At 53.6% G+C, this 16,420-nt stretch overlaps 51 non-coding genes across 51 annotated transcripts; 34 read left to right on the top strand and 17 right to left on the bottom strand.

The window, feature by feature from the left end:
• Positions 1 to 227: 227 nt before the first annotated feature.
• Trnav-cac lies at positions 228 to 300 on the top strand. Its single transcript has one exon. It is a non-coding gene; the product is annotated as a tRNA-Val (tRNA).
• Positions 301 to 457: 157 nt separating this feature from the next.
• Trnav-aac lies at positions 458 to 530 on the top strand. Its single transcript has one exon. It is a non-coding gene; the product is annotated as a tRNA-Val (tRNA).
• A 194-nt stretch (positions 531 to 724) lies between these two features.
• On the bottom strand, positions 725 to 796 carry Trnap-agg. The gene has a single exon. It is a non-coding gene; the product is annotated as a tRNA-Pro (tRNA).
• A 402-nt stretch (positions 797 to 1,198) lies between these two features.
• Trnav-cac lies at positions 1,199 to 1,271 on the top strand. Its single transcript has one exon. It is a non-coding gene; the product is annotated as a tRNA-Val (tRNA).
• A 157-nt stretch (positions 1,272 to 1,428) lies between these two features.
• On the top strand, positions 1,429 to 1,501 carry Trnav-aac. The gene has a single exon. It is a non-coding gene; the product is annotated as a tRNA-Val (tRNA).
• A 194-nt stretch (positions 1,502 to 1,695) lies between these two features.
• On the bottom strand, positions 1,696 to 1,767 carry Trnap-agg. The gene has a single exon. It is a non-coding gene; the product is annotated as a tRNA-Pro (tRNA).
• A 402-nt stretch (positions 1,768 to 2,169) lies between these two features.
• Positions 2,170 to 2,242, top strand: Trnav-cac. Its single transcript has one exon. It is a non-coding gene; the product is annotated as a tRNA-Val (tRNA).
• Positions 2,243 to 2,399: 157 nt separating this feature from the next.
• On the top strand, positions 2,400 to 2,472 carry Trnav-aac. The gene has a single exon. It is a non-coding gene; the product is annotated as a tRNA-Val (tRNA).
• Positions 2,473 to 2,666: 194 nt separating this feature from the next.
• Trnap-agg lies at positions 2,667 to 2,738 on the bottom strand. The gene has a single exon. It is a non-coding gene; the product is annotated as a tRNA-Pro (tRNA).
• Positions 2,739 to 3,140: 402 nt separating this feature from the next.
• Trnav-cac lies at positions 3,141 to 3,213 on the top strand. Its single transcript has one exon. It is a non-coding gene; the product is annotated as a tRNA-Val (tRNA).
• Positions 3,214 to 3,370: 157 nt separating this feature from the next.
• Trnav-aac lies at positions 3,371 to 3,443 on the top strand. The gene has a single exon. It is a non-coding gene; the product is annotated as a tRNA-Val (tRNA).
• Positions 3,444 to 3,637: 194 nt separating this feature from the next.
• On the bottom strand, positions 3,638 to 3,709 carry Trnap-agg. Its single transcript has one exon. It is a non-coding gene; the product is annotated as a tRNA-Pro (tRNA).
• A 402-nt stretch (positions 3,710 to 4,111) lies between these two features.
• On the top strand, positions 4,112 to 4,184 carry Trnav-cac. The gene has a single exon. It is a non-coding gene; the product is annotated as a tRNA-Val (tRNA).
• Positions 4,185 to 4,341: 157 nt separating this feature from the next.
• Trnav-aac lies at positions 4,342 to 4,414 on the top strand. The gene has a single exon. It is a non-coding gene; the product is annotated as a tRNA-Val (tRNA).
• A 194-nt stretch (positions 4,415 to 4,608) lies between these two features.
• Trnap-agg lies at positions 4,609 to 4,680 on the bottom strand. Its single transcript has one exon. It is a non-coding gene; the product is annotated as a tRNA-Pro (tRNA).
• A 402-nt stretch (positions 4,681 to 5,082) lies between these two features.
• Positions 5,083 to 5,155, top strand: Trnav-cac. The gene has a single exon. It is a non-coding gene; the product is annotated as a tRNA-Val (tRNA).
• Positions 5,156 to 5,312: 157 nt separating this feature from the next.
• Trnav-aac lies at positions 5,313 to 5,385 on the top strand. The gene has a single exon. It is a non-coding gene; the product is annotated as a tRNA-Val (tRNA).
• Positions 5,386 to 5,579: 194 nt separating this feature from the next.
• On the bottom strand, positions 5,580 to 5,651 carry Trnap-agg. The gene has a single exon. It is a non-coding gene; the product is annotated as a tRNA-Pro (tRNA).
• Positions 5,652 to 6,053: 402 nt separating this feature from the next.
• Trnav-cac lies at positions 6,054 to 6,126 on the top strand. The gene has a single exon. It is a non-coding gene; the product is annotated as a tRNA-Val (tRNA).
• Positions 6,127 to 6,283: 157 nt separating this feature from the next.
• Positions 6,284 to 6,356, top strand: Trnav-aac. The gene has a single exon. It is a non-coding gene; the product is annotated as a tRNA-Val (tRNA).
• A 194-nt stretch (positions 6,357 to 6,550) lies between these two features.
• Trnap-agg lies at positions 6,551 to 6,622 on the bottom strand. Its single transcript has one exon. It is a non-coding gene; the product is annotated as a tRNA-Pro (tRNA).
• A 402-nt stretch (positions 6,623 to 7,024) lies between these two features.
• Positions 7,025 to 7,097, top strand: Trnav-cac. The gene has a single exon. It is a non-coding gene; the product is annotated as a tRNA-Val (tRNA).
• Positions 7,098 to 7,254: 157 nt separating this feature from the next.
• On the top strand, positions 7,255 to 7,327 carry Trnav-aac. The gene has a single exon. It is a non-coding gene; the product is annotated as a tRNA-Val (tRNA).
• Positions 7,328 to 7,521: 194 nt separating this feature from the next.
• On the bottom strand, positions 7,522 to 7,593 carry Trnap-agg. Its single transcript has one exon. It is a non-coding gene; the product is annotated as a tRNA-Pro (tRNA).
• Positions 7,594 to 7,995: 402 nt separating this feature from the next.
• Positions 7,996 to 8,068, top strand: Trnav-cac. The gene has a single exon. It is a non-coding gene; the product is annotated as a tRNA-Val (tRNA).
• Positions 8,069 to 8,225: 157 nt separating this feature from the next.
• Trnav-aac lies at positions 8,226 to 8,298 on the top strand. The gene has a single exon. It is a non-coding gene; the product is annotated as a tRNA-Val (tRNA).
• A 194-nt stretch (positions 8,299 to 8,492) lies between these two features.
• Trnap-agg lies at positions 8,493 to 8,564 on the bottom strand. The gene has a single exon. It is a non-coding gene; the product is annotated as a tRNA-Pro (tRNA).
• Positions 8,565 to 8,966: 402 nt separating this feature from the next.
• Positions 8,967 to 9,039, top strand: Trnav-cac. Its single transcript has one exon. It is a non-coding gene; the product is annotated as a tRNA-Val (tRNA).
• Positions 9,040 to 9,196: 157 nt separating this feature from the next.
• Trnav-aac lies at positions 9,197 to 9,269 on the top strand. The gene has a single exon. It is a non-coding gene; the product is annotated as a tRNA-Val (tRNA).
• Positions 9,270 to 9,463: 194 nt separating this feature from the next.
• Trnap-agg lies at positions 9,464 to 9,535 on the bottom strand. Its single transcript has one exon. It is a non-coding gene; the product is annotated as a tRNA-Pro (tRNA).
• Positions 9,536 to 9,937: 402 nt separating this feature from the next.
• On the top strand, positions 9,938 to 10,010 carry Trnav-cac. Its single transcript has one exon. It is a non-coding gene; the product is annotated as a tRNA-Val (tRNA).
• A 157-nt stretch (positions 10,011 to 10,167) lies between these two features.
• Trnav-aac lies at positions 10,168 to 10,240 on the top strand. The gene has a single exon. It is a non-coding gene; the product is annotated as a tRNA-Val (tRNA).
• Positions 10,241 to 10,434: 194 nt separating this feature from the next.
• Positions 10,435 to 10,506, bottom strand: Trnap-agg. Its single transcript has one exon. It is a non-coding gene; the product is annotated as a tRNA-Pro (tRNA).
• Positions 10,507 to 10,908: 402 nt separating this feature from the next.
• Trnav-cac lies at positions 10,909 to 10,981 on the top strand. The gene has a single exon. It is a non-coding gene; the product is annotated as a tRNA-Val (tRNA).
• A 157-nt stretch (positions 10,982 to 11,138) lies between these two features.
• Trnav-aac lies at positions 11,139 to 11,211 on the top strand. Its single transcript has one exon. It is a non-coding gene; the product is annotated as a tRNA-Val (tRNA).
• Positions 11,212 to 11,405: 194 nt separating this feature from the next.
• Trnap-agg lies at positions 11,406 to 11,477 on the bottom strand. Its single transcript has one exon. It is a non-coding gene; the product is annotated as a tRNA-Pro (tRNA).
• A 402-nt stretch (positions 11,478 to 11,879) lies between these two features.
• Trnav-cac lies at positions 11,880 to 11,952 on the top strand. Its single transcript has one exon. It is a non-coding gene; the product is annotated as a tRNA-Val (tRNA).
• A 157-nt stretch (positions 11,953 to 12,109) lies between these two features.
• On the top strand, positions 12,110 to 12,182 carry Trnav-aac. Its single transcript has one exon. It is a non-coding gene; the product is annotated as a tRNA-Val (tRNA).
• Positions 12,183 to 12,376: 194 nt separating this feature from the next.
• Trnap-agg lies at positions 12,377 to 12,448 on the bottom strand. Its single transcript has one exon. It is a non-coding gene; the product is annotated as a tRNA-Pro (tRNA).
• Positions 12,449 to 12,850: 402 nt separating this feature from the next.
• On the top strand, positions 12,851 to 12,923 carry Trnav-cac. The gene has a single exon. It is a non-coding gene; the product is annotated as a tRNA-Val (tRNA).
• Positions 12,924 to 13,080: 157 nt separating this feature from the next.
• On the top strand, positions 13,081 to 13,153 carry Trnav-aac. The gene has a single exon. It is a non-coding gene; the product is annotated as a tRNA-Val (tRNA).
• A 194-nt stretch (positions 13,154 to 13,347) lies between these two features.
• Trnap-agg lies at positions 13,348 to 13,419 on the bottom strand. The gene has a single exon. It is a non-coding gene; the product is annotated as a tRNA-Pro (tRNA).
• A 402-nt stretch (positions 13,420 to 13,821) lies between these two features.
• Positions 13,822 to 13,894, top strand: Trnav-cac. Its single transcript has one exon. It is a non-coding gene; the product is annotated as a tRNA-Val (tRNA).
• Positions 13,895 to 14,051: 157 nt separating this feature from the next.
• Positions 14,052 to 14,124, top strand: Trnav-aac. Its single transcript has one exon. It is a non-coding gene; the product is annotated as a tRNA-Val (tRNA).
• A 194-nt stretch (positions 14,125 to 14,318) lies between these two features.
• On the bottom strand, positions 14,319 to 14,389 carry Trnap-agg. Its single transcript has one exon. It is a non-coding gene; the product is annotated as a tRNA-Pro (tRNA).
• A 402-nt stretch (positions 14,390 to 14,791) lies between these two features.
• On the top strand, positions 14,792 to 14,864 carry Trnav-cac. Its single transcript has one exon. It is a non-coding gene; the product is annotated as a tRNA-Val (tRNA).
• Positions 14,865 to 15,021: 157 nt separating this feature from the next.
• Trnav-aac lies at positions 15,022 to 15,094 on the top strand. The gene has a single exon. It is a non-coding gene; the product is annotated as a tRNA-Val (tRNA).
• A 194-nt stretch (positions 15,095 to 15,288) lies between these two features.
• Positions 15,289 to 15,359, bottom strand: Trnap-agg. The gene has a single exon. It is a non-coding gene; the product is annotated as a tRNA-Pro (tRNA).
• Positions 15,360 to 15,761: 402 nt separating this feature from the next.
• Trnav-cac lies at positions 15,762 to 15,834 on the top strand. The gene has a single exon. It is a non-coding gene; the product is annotated as a tRNA-Val (tRNA).
• A 157-nt stretch (positions 15,835 to 15,991) lies between these two features.
• On the top strand, positions 15,992 to 16,064 carry Trnav-aac. The gene has a single exon. It is a non-coding gene; the product is annotated as a tRNA-Val (tRNA).
• Positions 16,065 to 16,258: 194 nt separating this feature from the next.
• Positions 16,259 to 16,330, bottom strand: Trnap-agg. Its single transcript has one exon. It is a non-coding gene; the product is annotated as a tRNA-Pro (tRNA).
• Positions 16,331 to 16,420: the final 90 nt, after the last annotated feature.

Below are 16,420 nucleotides of genomic sequence, written 5' to 3'. Positions count from 1 at the left end.
GAAAGTGATTGCTTTTGCTGATATGACTTGCAATAACGACTGCGCGAAACGCCGCTATCTCGTTAGGGGTGCTACGGCAGACACCCTCTCGAGCACCCCGAAGACTTCTTGAGCCCTCGGCTGTGATGGGTTCCAGGCTGACAAAGGAACTGTCGTGTGTGCATTCGCGGACGAGAGAAAGTCTGAGGCAAGTTCGAGTGAACAAGGATGGACTCCTCAGGTCCGTCGTTTCCGTAGTGTAGCGGTTATCACGTCTGCTTCACACGCAGAAGGTCCCCGGTTCGATCCCGGGCGGGAACAGTATTTTCCTGCCTATGTCGTATTGTCCTCCAATGAGCCATGTCGTGTGAGGATCTGCTGCATGTCCCTTCGTTTGCAAGTACCACATTTATTGAATTTTTCAGTTACGATGGCAACATCACTATAAGTCGTCTGTGAAGTAAGGTGCACACAAGCAGTTTCCGTGGTGTAGCGGTTATCACGTCTGCCTAACACGCAGAAGGTCCCCGGTTCGATCGCGGGCGGAAACACTTTTTCATCACTTTAAGCAAGACGTACTAACATGCATCTGCTACCATCTGTACCCGAAACCTTCGTAATCGCCTTCACGCGTCGGACCCGAGTGTCAATTGCTCACATCGAATAAGAAATTCATTTGATATTGACGGCGAGCTTTTTGCGCTGACTCAGCCACTGACGTGCGATCACTTTGCACAAAACGCTAGGGCTCGTCCGGGATTTGAACGCGGGACCTCCTGCACCCTAAGCAGGAATCATACCCCTAGACCAACGAGCCCTGTGACACGGCGAATGCCAATTATTCCAGTCCCTCGATGTCGTCCAGGGTGCCCTGGAAGTCTCGTGTACGCTGGCGGGATGGGGGCGGCGCGAATTCCTGCGGTCGGCGGCCTTCCTGGGCTATTGGTACCTTCATGTAGAGCTGCCGCTGGGCTCGCACTGCCTGCTGCTGAGAAAGTGATTGCTTTTGCTGATATGACTTGCAATAACGACTGCGCGAAACGCCGCTATCTCGTTAGGGGTGCTACGGCAGACACCCTCTCGAGCACCCCGAAGACTTCTTGAGCCCTCGGCTGTGATGGGTTCCAGGCTGACAAAGGAACTGTCGTGTGTGCATTCGCGGACGAGAGAAAGTCTGAGGCAAGTTCGAGTGAACAAGGATGGACTCCTCAGGTCCGTCGTTTCCGTAGTGTAGCGGTTATCACGTCTGCTTCACACGCAGAAGGTCCCCGGTTCGATCCCGGGCGGGAACAGTATTTTCCTGCCTATGTCGTATTGTCCTCCAATGAGCCATGTCGTGTGAGGATCTGCTGCATGTCCCTTCGTTTGCAAGTACCACATTTATTGAATTTTTCAGTTACGATGGCAACATCACTATAAGTCGTCTGTGAAGTAAGGTGCACACAAGCAGTTTCCGTGGTGTAGCGGTTATCACGTCTGCCTAACACGCAGAAGGTCCCCGGTTCGATCGCGGGCGGAAACACTTTTTCATCACTTTAAGCAAGACGTACTAACATGCATCTGCTACCATCTGTACCCGAAACCTTCGTAATCGCCTTCACGCGTCGGACCCGAGTGTCAATTGCTCACATCGAATAAGAAATTCATTTGATATTGACGGCGAGCTTTTTGCGCTGACTCAGCCACTGACGTGCGATCACTTTGCACAAAACGCTAGGGCTCGTCCGGGATTTGAACCCGGGACCTCCTGCACCCTAAGCAGGAATCATACCCCTAGACCAACGAGCCCTGTGACACGGCGAATGCCAATTATTCCAGTCCCTCGATGTCGTCCAGGGTGCCCTGGAAGTCTCGTGTACGCTGGCGGGATGGGGGCGGCGCGAATTCCTGCGGTCGGCGGCCTTCCTGGGCTATTGGTACCTTCATGTAGAGCTGCCGCTGGGCTCGCACTGCCTGCTGCTGAGAAAGTGATTGCTTTTGCTGATATGACTTGCAATAACGACTGCGCGAAACGCCGCTATCTCGTTAGGGGTGCTACGGCAGACACCCTCTCGAGCACCCCGAAGACTTCTTGAGCCCTCGGCTGTGATGGGTTCCAGGCTGACAAAGGAACTGTCGTGTGTGCATTCGCGGACGAGAGAAAGTCTGAGGCAAGTTCGAGTGAACAAGGATGGACTCCTCAGGTCCGTCGTTTCCGTAGTGTAGCGGTTATCACGTCTGCTTCACACGCAGAAGGTCCCCGGTTCGATCCCGGGCGGGAACAGTATTTTCCTGCCTATGTCGTATTGTCCTCCAATGAGCCATGTCGTGTGAGGATCTGCTGCATGTCCCTTCGTTTGCAAGTACCACATTTATTGAATTTTTCAGTTACGATGGCAACATCACTATAAGTCGTCTGTGAAGTAAGGTGCACACAAGCAGTTTCCGTGGTGTAGCGGTTATCACGTCTGCCTAACACGCAGAAGGTCCCCGGTTCGATCGCGGGCGGAAACACTTTTTCATCACTTTAAGCAAGACGTACTAACATGCATCTGCTACCATCTGTACCCGAAACCTTCGTAATCGCCTTCACGCGTCGGACCCGAGTGTCAATTGCTCACATCGAATAAGAAATTCATTTGATATTGACGGCGAGCTTTTTGCGCTGACTCAGCCACTGACGTGCGATCACTTTGCACAAAACGCTAGGGCTCGTCCGGGATTTGAACGCGGGACCTCCTGCACCCTAAGCAGGAATCATACCCCTAGACCAACGAGCCCTGTGACACGGCGAATGCCAATTATTCCAGTCCCTCGATGTCGTCCAGGGTGCCCTGGAAGTCTCGTGTACGCTGGCGGGATGGGGGCGGCGCGAATTCCTGCGGTCGGCGGCCTTCCTGGGCTATTGGTACCTTCATGTAGAGCTGCCGCTGGGCTCGCACTGCCTGCTGCTGAGAAAGTGATTGCTTTTGCTGATATGACTTGCAATAACGACTGCGCGAAACGCCGCTATCTCGTTAGGGGTGCTACGGCAGACACCCTCTCGAGCACCCCGAAGACTTCTTGAGCCCTCGGCTGTGATGGGTTCCAGGCTGACAAAGGAACTGTCGTGTGTGCATTCGCGGACGAGAGAAAGTCTGAGGCAAGTTCGAGTGAACAAGGATGGACTCCTCAGGTCCGTCGTTTCCGTAGTGTAGCGGTTATCACGTCTGCTTCACACGCAGAAGGTCCCCGGTTCGATCCCGGGCGGGAACAGTATTTTCCTGCCTATGTCGTATTGTCCTCCAATGAGCCATGTCGTGTGAGGATCTGCTGCATGTCCCTTCGTTTGCAAGTACCACATTTATTGAATTTTTCAGTTACGATGGCAACATCACTATAAGTCGTCTGTGAAGTAAGGTGCACACAAGCAGTTTCCGTGGTGTAGCGGTTATCACGTCTGCCTAACACGCAGAAGGTCCCCGGTTCGATCGCGGGCGGAAACACTTTTTCATCACTTTAAGCAAGACGTACTAACATGCATCTGCTACCATCTGTACCCGAAACCTTCGTAATCGCCTTCACGCGTCGGACCCGAGTGTCAATTGCTCACATCGAATAAGAAATTCATTTGATATTGACGGCGAGCTTTTTGCGCTGACTCAGCCACTGACGTGCGATCACTTTGCACAAAACGCTAGGGCTCGTCCGGGATTTGAACGCGGGACCTCCTGCACCCTAAGCAGGAATCATACCCCTAGACCAACGAGCCCTGTGACACGGCGAATGCCAATTATTCCAGTCCCTCGATGTCGTCCAGGGTGCCCTGGAAGTCTCGTGTACGCTGGCGGGATGGGGGCGGCGCGAATTCCTGCGGTCGGCGGCCTTCCTGGGCTATTGGTACCTTCATGTAGAGCTGCCGCTGGGCTCGCACTGCCTGCTGCTGAGAAAGTGATTGCTTTTGCTGATATGACTTGCAATAACGACTGCGCGAAACGCCGCTATCTCGTTAGGGGTGCTACGGCAGACACCCTCTCGAGCACCCCGAAGACTTCTTGAGCCCTCGGCTGTGATGGGTTCCAGGCTGACAAAGGAACTGTCGTGTGTGCATTCGCGGACGAGAGAAAGTCTGAGGCAAGTTCGAGTGAACAAGGATGGACTCCTCAGGTCCGTCGTTTCCGTAGTGTAGCGGTTATCACGTCTGCTTCACACGCAGAAGGTCCCCGGTTCGATCCCGGGCGGGAACAGCATTTTCCTGCCTATGTCGTATTGTCCTCCAATGAGCCATGTCGTGTGAGGATCTGCTGCATGTCCCTTCGTTTGCAAGTACCACATTTATTGAATTTTTCAGTTACGATGGCAACATCACTATAAGTCGTCTGTGAAGTAAGGTGCACACAAGCAGTTTCCGTGGTGTAGCGGTTATCACGTCTGCCTAACACGCAGAAGGTCCCCGGTTCGATCGCGGGCGGAAACACTTTTTCATCACTTTAAGCAAGACGTACTAACATGCATCTGCTACCATCTGTACCCGAAACCTTCGTAATCGCCTTCACGCGTCGGACCCGAGTGTCAATTGCTCACATCGAATAAGAAATTCATTTGATATTGACGGCGAGCTTTTTGCGCTGACTCAGCCACTGACGTGCGATCACTTTGCACAAAACGCTAGGGCTCGTCCGGGATTTGAACCCGGGACCTCCTGCACCCTAAGCAGGAATCATACCCCTAGACCAACGAGCCCTGTGACACGGCGAATGCCAATTATTCCAGTCCCTCGATGTCGTCCAGGGTGCCCTGGAAGTCTCGTGTACGCTGGCGGGATGGGGGCGGCGCGAATTCCTGCGGTCGGCGGCCTTCCTGGGCTATTGGTACCTTCATGTAGAGCTGCCGCTGGGCTCGCACTGCCTGCTGCTGAGAAAGTGATTGCTTTTGCTGATATGACTTGCAATAACGACTGCGCGAAACGCCGCTATCTCGTTAGGGGTGCTACGGCAGACACCCTCTCGAGCACCCCGAAGACTTCTTGAGCCCTCGGCTGTGATGGGTTCCAGGCTGACAAAGGAACTGTCGTGTGTGCATTCGCGGACGAGAGAAAGTCTGAGGCAAGTTCGAGTGAACAAGGATGGACTCCTCAGGTCCGTCGTTTCCGTAGTGTAGCGGTTATCACGTCTGCTTCACACGCAGAAGGTCCCCGGTTCGATCCCGGGCGGGAACAGTATTTTCCTGCCTATGTCGTATTGTCCTCCAATGAGCCATGTCGTGTGAGGATCTGCTGCATGTCCCTTCGTTTGCAAGTACCACATTTATTGAATTTTTCAGTTACGATGGCAACATCACTATAAGTCGTCTGTGAAGTAAGGTGCACACAAGCAGTTTCCGTGGTGTAGCGGTTATCACGTCTGCCTAACACGCAGAAGGTCCCCGGTTCGATCGCGGGCGGAAACACTTTTTCATCACTTTAAGCAAGACGTACTAACATGCATCTGCTACCATCTGTACCCGAAACCTTCGTAATCGCCTTCACGCGTCGGACCCGAGTGTCAATTGCTCACATCGAATAAGAAATTCATTTGATATTGACGGCGAGCTTTTTGCGCTGACTCAGCCACTGACGTGCGATCACTTTGCACAAAACGCTAGGGCTCGTCCGGGATTTGAACCCGGGACCTCCTGCACCCTAAGCAGGAATCATACCCCTAGACCAACGAGCCCTGTGACACGGCGAATGCCAATTATTCCAGTCCCTCGATGTCGTCCAGGGTGCCCTGGAAGTCTCGTGTACGCTGGCGGGATGGGGGCGGCGCGAATTCCTGCGGTCGGCGGCCTTCCTGGGCTATTGGTACCTTCATGTAGAGCTGCCGCTGGGCTCGCACTGCCTGCTGCTGAGAAAGTGATTGCTTTTGCTGATATGACTTGCAATAACGACTGCGCGAAACGCCGCTATCTCGTTAGGGGTGCTACGGCAGACACCCTCTCGAGCACCCCGAAGACTTCTTGAGCCCTCGGCTGTGATGGGTTCCAGGCTGACAAAGGAACTGTCGTGTGTGCATTCGCGGACGAGAGAAAGTCTGAGGCAAGTTCGAGTGAACAAGGATGGACTCCTCAGGTCCGTCGTTTCCGTAGTGTAGCGGTTATCACGTCTGCTTCACACGCAGAAGGTCCCCGGTTCGATCCCGGGCGGGAACAGTATTTTCCTGCCTATGTCGTATTGTCCTCCAATGAGCCATGTCGTGTGAGGATCTGCTGCATGTCCCTTCGTTTGCAAGTACCACATTTATTGAATTTTTCAGTTACGATGGCAACATCACTATAAGTCGTCTGTGAAGTAAGGTGCACACAAGCAGTTTCCGTGGTGTAGCGGTTATCACGTCTGCCTAACACGCAGAAGGTCCCCGGTTCGATCGCGGGCGGAAACAGTTTTTCATCACTTTAAGCAAGACGTACTAACATGCATCTGCTACCATCTGTACCCGAAACCTTCGTAATCGCCTTCACGCGTCGGACCCGAGTGTCAATTGCTCACATCGAATAAGAAATTCATTTGATATTGACGGCGAGCTTTTTGCACTGACTCAGCCACTGACGTGCGATCACTTTGCACAAAACGCTAGGGCTCGTCCGGGATTTGAACCCGGGACCTCCTGCACCCTAAGCAGGAATCATACCCCTAGACCAACGAGCCCTGTGACACGGCGAATGCCAATTATTCCAGTCCCTCGATGTCGTCCAGGGTGCCCTGGAAGTCTCGTGTACGCTGGCGGGATGGGGGCGGCGCGAATTCCTGCGGTCGGCGGCCTTCCTGGGCTATTGGTACCTTCATGTAGAGCTGCCGCTGGGCTCGCACTGCCTGCTGCTGAGAAAGTGATTGCTTTTGCTGATATGACTTGCAATAACGACTGCGCGAAACGCCGCTATCTCGTTAGGGGTGCTACGGCAGACACCCTCTCGAGCACCCCGAAGACTTCTTGAGCCCTCGGCTGTGATGGGTTCCAGGCTGACAAAGGAACTGTCGTGTGTGCATTCGCGGACGAGAGAAAGTCTGAGGCAAGTTCGAGTGAACAAGGATGGACTCCTCAGGTCCGTCGTTTCCGTAGTGTAGCGGTTATCACGTCTGCTTCACACGCAGAAGGTCCCCGGTTCGATCCCGGGCGGGAACAGTATTTTCCTGCCTATGTCGTATTGTCCTCCAATGAGCCACGTCGTGTGTGGATCTGCTGCATGTCCCTTCGTTTGCAAGTACCACATTTATTGAATTTTTCAGTTACGATGGCAACATCACTATAAGTCGTCTGTGAAGTAAGGTGCACACAAGCAGTTTCCGTGGTGTAGCGGTTATCACGTCTGCCTAACACGCAGAAGGTCCCCGGTTCGATCCCGGGCGGAAACAGTTTTTCATCACTTTAAGCAAGACGTACTAACATGCATCTGCTACCATCTGTACCCGAAACCTTCGTAATCGCCTTCACGCGTCGGACCCGAGTGTCAATTGCTCACATCGAATAAGAAATTCATTTGATATTGACGGCGAGCTTTTTGCGCTGACTCAGCCACTGACGTGCGATCACTTTGCACAAAACGCTAGGGCTCGTCCGGGATTTGAACCCGGGACCTCCTGCACCCTAAGCAGGAATCATACCCCTAGACCAACGAGCCCTGTGACACGGCGAATGCCAATTATTCCAGTCCCTCGATGTCGTCCAGGGTGCCCTGGAAGTCTCGTGTACGCTGGCGGGATGGGGGCGGCGCGAATTCCTGCGGTCGGCGGCCTTCCTGGGCTATTGGTACCTTCATGTAGAGCTGCCGCTGGGCTCGCACTGCCTGCTGCTGAGAAAGTGATTGCTTTTGCTGATATGACTTGCAATAACGACTGCGCGAAACGCCGCTATCTCGTTAGGGGTGCTACGGCAGACACCCTCTCGAGCACCCCGAAGACTTCTTGAGCCCTCGGCTGTGATGGGTTCCAGGCTGACAAAGGAACTGTCGTGTGTGCATTCGCGGACGAGAGAAAGTCTGAGGCAAGTTCGAGTGAACAAGGATGGACTCCTCAGGTCCGTCGTTTCCGTAGTGTAGCGGTTATCACGTCTGCTTCACACGCAGAAGGTCCCCGGTTCGATCCCGGGCGGGAACAGTATTTTCCTGCCTATGTCGTATTGTCCTCCAATGAGCCACGTCGTGTGTGGATCTGCTGCATGTCCCTTCGTTTGCAAGTACCACATTTATTGAATTTTTCAGTTACGATGGCAACATCACTATAAGTCGTCTGTGAAGTAAGGTGCACACAAGCAGTTTCCGTGGTGTAGCGGTTATCACGTCTGCCTAACACGCAGAAGGTCCCCGGTTCGATCCCGGGCGGAAACAGTTTTTCATCACTTTAAGCAAGACGTACTAACATGCATCTGCTACCATCTGTACCCGAAACCTTCGTAATCGCCTTCACGCGTCGGACCCGAGTGTCAATTGCTCACATCGAATAAGAAATTCATTTGATATTGACGGCGAGCTTTTTGCGCTGACTCAGCCACTGACGTGCGATCACTTTGCACAAAACGCTAGGGCTCGTCCGGGATTTGAACCCGGGACCTCCTGCACCCTAAGCAGGAATCATACCCCTAGACCAACGAGCCCTGTGACACGGCGAATGCCAATTATTCCAGTCCCTCGATGTCGTCCAGGGTGCCCTGGAAGTCTCGTGTACGCTGGCGGGATGGGGGCGGCGCGAATTCCTGCGGTCGGCGGCCTTCCTGGGCTATTGGTACCTTCATGTAGAGCTGCCGCTGGGCTCGCACTGCCTGCTGCTGAGAAAGTGATTGCTTTTGCTGATATGACTTGCAATAACGACTGCGCGAAACGCCGCTATCTCGTTAGGGGTGCTACGGCAGACACCCTCTCGAGCACCCCGAAGACTTCTTGAGCCCTCGGCTGTGATGGGTTCCAGGCTGACAAAGGAACTGTCGTGTGTGCATTCGCGGACGAGAGAAAGTCTGAGGCAAGTTCGAGTGAACAAGGATGGACTCCTCAGGTCCGTCGTTTCCGTAGTGTAGCGGTTATCACGTCTGCTTCACACGCAGAAGGTCCCCGGTTCGATCCCGGGCGGGAACAGTATTTTCCTGCCTATGTCGTATTGTCCTCCAATGAGCCACGTCGTGTGTGGATCTGCTGCATGTCCCTTCGTTTGCAAGTACCACATTTATTGAATTTTTCAGTTACGATGGCAACATCACTATAAGTCGTCTGTGAAGTAAGGTGCACACAAGCAGTTTCCGTGGTGTAGCGGTTATCACGTCTGCCTAACACGCAGAAGGTCCCCGGTTCGATCCCGGGCGGAAACAGTTTTTCATCACTTTAAGCAAGACGTACTAACATGCATCTGCTACCATCTGTACCCGAAACCTTCGTAATCGCCTTCACGCGTCGGACCCGAGTGTCAATTGCTCACATCGAATAAGAAATTCATTTGATATTGACGGCGAGCTTTTTGCGCTGACTCAGCCACTGACGTGCGATCACTTTGCACAAAACGCTAGGGCTCGTCCGGGATTTGAACCCGGGACCTCCTGCACCCTAAGCAGGAATCATACCCCTAGACCAACGAGCCCTGTGACACGGCGAATGCCAATTATTCCAGTCCCTCGATGTCGTCCAGGGTGCCCTGGAAGTCTCGTGTACGCTGGCGGGATGGGGGCGGCGCGAATTCCTGCGGTCGGCGGCCTTCCTGGGCTATTGGTACCTTCATGTAGAGCTGCCGCTGGGCTCGCACTGCCTGCTGCTGAGAAAGTGATTGCTTTTGCTGATATGACTTGCAATAACGACTGCGCGAAACGCCGCTATCTCGTTAGGGGTGCTACGGCAGACACCCTCTCGAGCACCCCGAAGACTTCTTGAGCCCTCGGCTGTGATGGGTTCCAGGCTGACAAAGGAACTGTCGTGTGTGCATTCGCGGACGAGAGAAAGTCTGAGGCAAGTTCGAGTGAACAAGGATGGACTCCTCAGGTCCGTCGTTTCCGTAGTGTAGCGGTTATCACGTCTGCTTCACACGCAGAAGGTCCCCGGTTCGATCCCGGGCACGAACAGTATTTTCCTGCCTATGTCGTATTGTCCTCCAATGAGCCACGTCGTGTGTGGATCTGCTGCATGTCCCTTCGTTTGCAAGTACCACATTTATTGAATTTTTCAGTTACGATGGCAACATCACTATAAGTCGTCTGTGAAGTAAGGTGCACACAAGCAGTTTCCGTGGTGTAGCGGTTATCACGTCTGCCTAACACGCAGAAGGTCCCCGGTTCGATCCCGGGCGGAAACAGTTTTTCATCACTTTAAGCAAGACGTACTAACATGCATCTGCTACCATCTGTACCCGAAACCTTCGTAATCGCCTTCACGCGTCGGACCCGAGTGTCAATTGCTCACATCGAATAAGAAATTCATTTGATATTGACGGCGAGCTTTTTGCGCTGACTCAGCCACTGACGTGCGATCACTTTGCACAAAACGCTAGGGCTCGTCCGGGATTTGAACCCGGGACCTCCTGCACCCTAAGCAGGAATCATACCCCTAGACCAACGAGCCCTGTGACACGGCGAATGCCAATTATTCCAGTCCCTCGATGTCGTCCAGGGTGCCCTGGAAGTCTCATGTACGCTGGCGGGATGGGGGCGGCGCGAATTCCTGCGGTCGGCGGCCTTCCTGGGCTATTGGTACCTTCATGTAGAGCTGCCGCTGGGCTCGCACTGCCTGCTGCTGAGAAAGTGATTGCTTTTGCTGATATGACTTGCAATAACGACTGCGCGAAACGCCGCTATCTCGTTAGGGGTGCTACGGCAGACACCCTCTCGAGCACCCCGAAGACTTCTTGAGCCCTCGGCTGTGATGGGTTCCAGGCTGACAAAGGAACTGTCGTGTGTGCATTCGCGGACGAGAGAAAGTCTGAGGCAAGTTCGAGTGAACAAGGATGGACTCCTCAGGTCCGTCGTTTCCGTAGTGTAGCGGTTATCACGTCTGCTTCACACGCAGAAGGTCCCCGGTTCGATCCCGGGCGGGAACAGTATTTTCCTGCCTATGTCGTATTGTCCTCCAATGAGCCACGTCGTGTGTGGATCTGCTGCATGTCCCTTCGTTTGCAAGTACCACATTTATTGAATTTTTCAGTTACGATGGCAACATCACTATAAGTCGTCTGTGAAGTAAGGTGCACACAAGCAGTTTCCGTGGTGTAGCGGTTATCACGTCTGCCTAACACGCAGAAGGTCCCCGGTTCGATCCCGGGCCGAAACACTTTTTCATCACTTTAAGCAAGACGTACTAACATGCATCTGCTACCATCTGTACCCGAAACCTTCGTAATCGCCTTCACGCGTCGGACCCGAGTGTCAATTGCTCACATCGAATAAGAAATTCATTTGATATTGACGGCGAGCTTTTTGCGCTGACTCAGCCACTGACGTGCGATCACTTTGCACAAAACGCTAGGGCTCGTCCGGGATTTGAACCCGGGACCTCCTGCACCCTAAGCAGGAATCATACCCCTAGACCAACGAGCCCTGTGACACGGCGAATGCCAATTATTCCAGTCCCTCGATGTCGTCCAGGGTGCCCTGGAAGTCTCGTGTACGCTGGCGGGATGGGGGCGGCGCGAATTCCTGCGGTCGGCGGCCTTCCTGGGCTATTGGTACCTTCATGTAGAGCTGCCGCTGGGCTCGCACTGCCTGCTGCTGAGAAAGTGATTGCTTTTGCTGATATGACTTGCAATAACGACTGCGCGAAACGCCGCTATCTCGTTAGGGGTGCTACGGCAGACACCCTCTCGAGCACCCCGAAGACTTCTTGAGCCCTCGGCTGTGATGGGTTCCAGGCTGACAAAGGAACTGTCGTGTGTGCATTCGCGGACGAGAGAAAGTCTGAGGCAAGTTCGAGTGAACAAGGATGGACTCCTCAGGTCCGTCGTTTCCGTAGTGTAGCGGTTATCACGTCTGCTTCACACGCAGAAGGTCCCCGGTTCGATCCCGGGCGGGAACAGTATTTTCCTGCCTATGTCGTATTGTCCTCCAATGAGCCACGTCGTGTGAGGATCTGCTGCATGTCCCTTCGTTTGCAAGTACCACATTTATTGAATTTTTCAGTTACGATGGCAACATCACTATAAGTCGTCTGTGAAGTAAGGTGCACACAAGCAGTTTCCGTGGTGTAGCGGTTATCACGTCTGCCTAACACGCAGAAGGTCCCCGGTTCGATCGCGGGCGGAAACACTTTTTCATCACTTTAAGCAAGACGTACCAACATGCATCTGCTACCATCTGTACCCGAAACCTTCGTAATCGCCTTCACGCGTCGGACCCGAGTGTCAATTGCTCACATCGAATAAGAAATTCATTTGATATTGACGGCGAGCTTTTTGCGCTGACTCAGCCACTGACGTGCGATCACTTTGCACAAAACGCTAGGGCTCGTCCGGGATTTGAACCCGGGACCTCCTGCACCCTAAGCAGGAATCATACCCCTAGACCAACGAGCCCTGTGACACGGCGAATGCCAATTATTCCAGTCCCTCGATGTCGTCCAGGGTGCCCTGGAAGTCTCGTGTACGCTGGCGGGATGGGGGCGGCGCGAATTCCTGCGGTCGGCGGCCTTCCTGGGCTATTGGTACCTTCATGTAGAGCTGCCGCTGGGCTCGCACTGCCTGCTGCTGAGAAAGTGATTGCTTTTGCTGATATGACTTGCAATAACGGCTGCGCGAAACGCCGCTATCTCGTTAGGGGTGCTACGGCAGACACCCTCTCGAGCACCCCGAAGACTTCTTGAGCCCTCGGCTGTGATGGGTTCCAGGCTGACAAAGGAACTGTCGTGTGTGCATTCGCGGACGAGAGAAAGTCTGAGGCAAGTTCGAGTGAACAAGGATGGACTCCTCAGGTCCGTCGTTTCCGTAGTGTAGCGGTTATCACGTCTGCTTCACACGCAGAAGGTCCCCGGTTCGATCCCGGGCGGGAACAGTATTTTCCTGCCTATGTCGTATTGTCCTCCAATGAGCCACGTCGTGTGAGGATCTGCTGCATGTCCCTTCGTTTGCAAGTACCACATTTATTGAATTTTTCAGTTACGATGGCAACATCACTATAAGTCGTCTGTGAAGTAAGGTGCACACAAGCAGTTTCCGTGGTGTAGCGGTTATCACGTCTGCCTAACACGCAGAAGGTCCCCGGTTCGATCCCGGGCGGAAACACTTTTTCATCACTTTAAGCAAGACGTACTAACATGCATCTGCTACCATCTGTACCCGAAACCTTCGTAATCGCCTTCACGCGTCGGACCCGAGTGTCAATTGCTCACATCGAATAAGAAATTCATTTGATATTGACGGCGAGCTTTTTGCGCTGACTCAGCCACTGACGTGCGATCACTTTGCACAAAACGCTAGGGCTCGTCCGGGATTTGAACCCGGGACCTCCTGCACCCTAAGCAGGAATCATACCCCTAGACCAACGAGCCCTGTGACACGGCGAATGCCAATTATTCCAGTCCCTCGATGTCGTCCAGGGTGCCCTGGAAGTCTCGTGTACGCTGGCGGGATGGGGGCGGCGCGAATTCCTGCGGTCGGCGGCCTTCCTGGGCTATTGGTACCTTCATGTAGAGCTGCCGCTGGGCTCGCACTGCCTGCTGCTGAGAAAGTGATTGCTTTTGCTGATATGACTTGCAATAACGACTGCGCGAAACGCCGCTATCTCGTTAGGGGTGCTACGGCAGACACCCTCTCGAGCACCCCGAAGACTTCTTGAGCCCTCGGCTGTGATGGGTTCCAGGCTGACAAAGGAACTGTCGTGTGTGCATTCGCGGACGAGAGAAAGTCTGAGGCAAGTTCGAGTGAACAAGGATGGACTCCTCAGGTCCGTCGTTTCCGTAGTGTAGCGGTTATCACGTCTGCTTCACACGCAGAAGGTCCCCGGTTCGATCCCGGGCGGGAACAGTATTTTCCTGCCTATGTCGCATTGTCCTCCAATGAGCCACGTCGTGTGTGGATCTGCTGCATGTCCCTTCGTTTGCAAGTACCACATTTATTGAATTTTTCAGTTACGATGGCAACATCACTATAAGTCGTCTGTGAAGTAAGGTGCACACAAGCAGTTTCCGTGGTGTAGCGGTTATCACGTCTGACTAACACGCAGAAGGTCCCCGGTTCGATCCCGGGCGGAAACACTTTTTCATCACTTTAAGCAAGACGTACTAACATGCATCTGCTACCATCTGTACCCGAAACCTTCGTAATCGCCTTCACGCGTCGGACCCGAGTGTCAATTGCTCACATCGAATAAGAAATTCATTTGATATTGACGGCGAGCTTTTTGCGCTGACTCAGCCACTGACGTGCGATCACTTTGCACAAAACGCTAGGGCACGTCCGGGATTTGAACCCGGACCTCCTGCACCCTAAGCAGGAATCATACCCCTAGACCAACGAGCCCTGTGACACGGCGAATGCCAATTATTCCAGTCCCTCGATGTCGTCCAGGGTGCCCTGGAAGTCTCGTGTACGCTGGCGGGATGGGGGCGGCGCGAATTCCTGCGGTCGGCGGCCTTCCTGGGCTATTGGTACCTTCATGTAGAGCTGCCGCTGGGCTCGCACTGCCTGCTGCTGAGAAAGTGATTGCTTTTGCTGATATGACTTGCAATAACGACTGCGCGAAACGCCGCTATCTCGTTAGGGGTGCTACGGCAGACACCCTCTCGAGCACCCCGAAGACTTCTTGAGCCCTCGGCTGTGATGGGTTCCAGGCTGACAAAGGAACTGTCGTGTGTGCATTCGCGGACGAGAGAAAGTCTGAGGCAAGTTCGAGTGAACAAGGATGGACTCCTCAGGTCCGTCGTTTCCGTAGTGTAGCGGTTATCACGTCTGCTTCACACGCAGAAGGTCCCCGGTTCGATCCCGGGCGGGAACAGTATTTTCCTGCCTATGTCGCATTGTCCTCCAATGAGCCACGTCGTGTGTGGATCTGCTGCATGTCCCTTCGTTTGCAAGTACCACATTTATTGAATTTTTCAGTTACGATGGCAACATCACTATAAGTCGTCTGTGAAGTAAGGTGCACACAAGCAGTTTCCGTGGTGTAGCGGTTATCACGTCTGACTAACACGCAGAAGGTCCCCGGTTCGATCCCGGGCGGAAACACTTTTTCATCACTTTAAGCAAGACGTACTAACATGCATCTGCTACCATCTGTACCCGAAACCTTCGTAATCGCCTTCACGCGTCGGACCCGAGTGTCAATTGCTCACATCGAATAAGAAATTCATTTGATATTGACGGCGAGCTTTTTGCGCTGACTCAGCCACTGACGTGCGATCACTTTGCACAAAACGCTAGGGCTCGTCCGGGATTTGAACCCGGACCTCCTGCACCCTAAGCAGGAATCATACCCCTAGACCAACGAGCCCTGTGACACGGCGAATGCCAATTATTCCAGTCCCTCGATGTCGTCCAGGGTGCCCTGGAAGTCTCGTGTACGCTGGCGGGATGGGGGCGGCGCGAATTCCTGCGGTCGGCGGCCTTCCTGGGCTATTGGTACCTTCATGTAGAGCTGCCGCTGGGCTCGCACTGCCTGCTGCTGAGAAAGTGATTGCTTTTGCTGATATGACTTGCAATAACGACTGCGCGAAACGCCGCTATCTCGTTAGGGGTGCTACGGCAGACACCCTCTCGAGCACCCCGAAGACTTCTTGAGCCCTCGGCTGTGATGGGTTCCAGGCTGACAAAGGAACTGTCGTGTGTGCATTCGCGGACGAGAGAAAGTCTGAGGCAAGTTCGAGTGAACAAGGATGGACTCCTCAGGTCCGTCGTTTCCGTAGTGTAGCGGTTATCACGTCTGCTTCACACGCAGAAGGTCCCCGGTTCGATCCCGGGCGGGAACAGTATTTTCCTGCCTATGTCGCATTGTCCTCCAATGAGCCACGTCGTGTGTGGATCTGCTGCATGTCCCTTCGTTTGCAAGTACCACATTTATTGAATTTTTCAGTTACGATGGCAACATCACTATAAGTCGTCTGTGAAGTAAGGTGCACACAAGCAGTTTCCGTGGTGCAGCGGTTATCACGTCTGCCTAACACGCAGAAGGTCCCCGGTTCGATCCCGGGCGGAAACACTTTTTCATCACTTTAAGCAAGACGTACTAACATGCATCTGCTACCATCTGTACCCGAAACCTTCGTAATCGCCTTCACGCGTCGGACCCGAGTGTCAATTGCTCACATCGAATAAGAAATTCATTTGATATTGACGGCGAGCTTTTTGCGCTGACTCAGCCACTGACGTGCGATCACTTTGCACAAAACGCTAGGGCTCGTCCGGGATTTGAACCCGGGACCTCCTGCACCCTAAGCAGGAATCATACCCCTAGACCAACGAGCCCTGTGACACGGCGAATGCCAATTATTCCAGTCCCTCGATGTCGTCCAGGGTGCCCTGGAAGTCTCGTGTACGCTGGCGGGATGGGGGCGG

Source organism: Schistocerca americana, chromosome 2 (assembly GCF_021461395.2).
Source record: "Schistocerca americana isolate TAMUIC-IGC-003095 chromosome 2, iqSchAmer2.1, whole genome shotgun sequence".
Taxonomy (NCBI): Eukaryota; Metazoa; Arthropoda; class Insecta; order Orthoptera; family Acrididae; genus Schistocerca; species Schistocerca americana.
The sequence above is the reverse complement of the archived record's forward strand: the minus strand, read 5'-3'. Positions and strand labels throughout refer to the sequence as shown.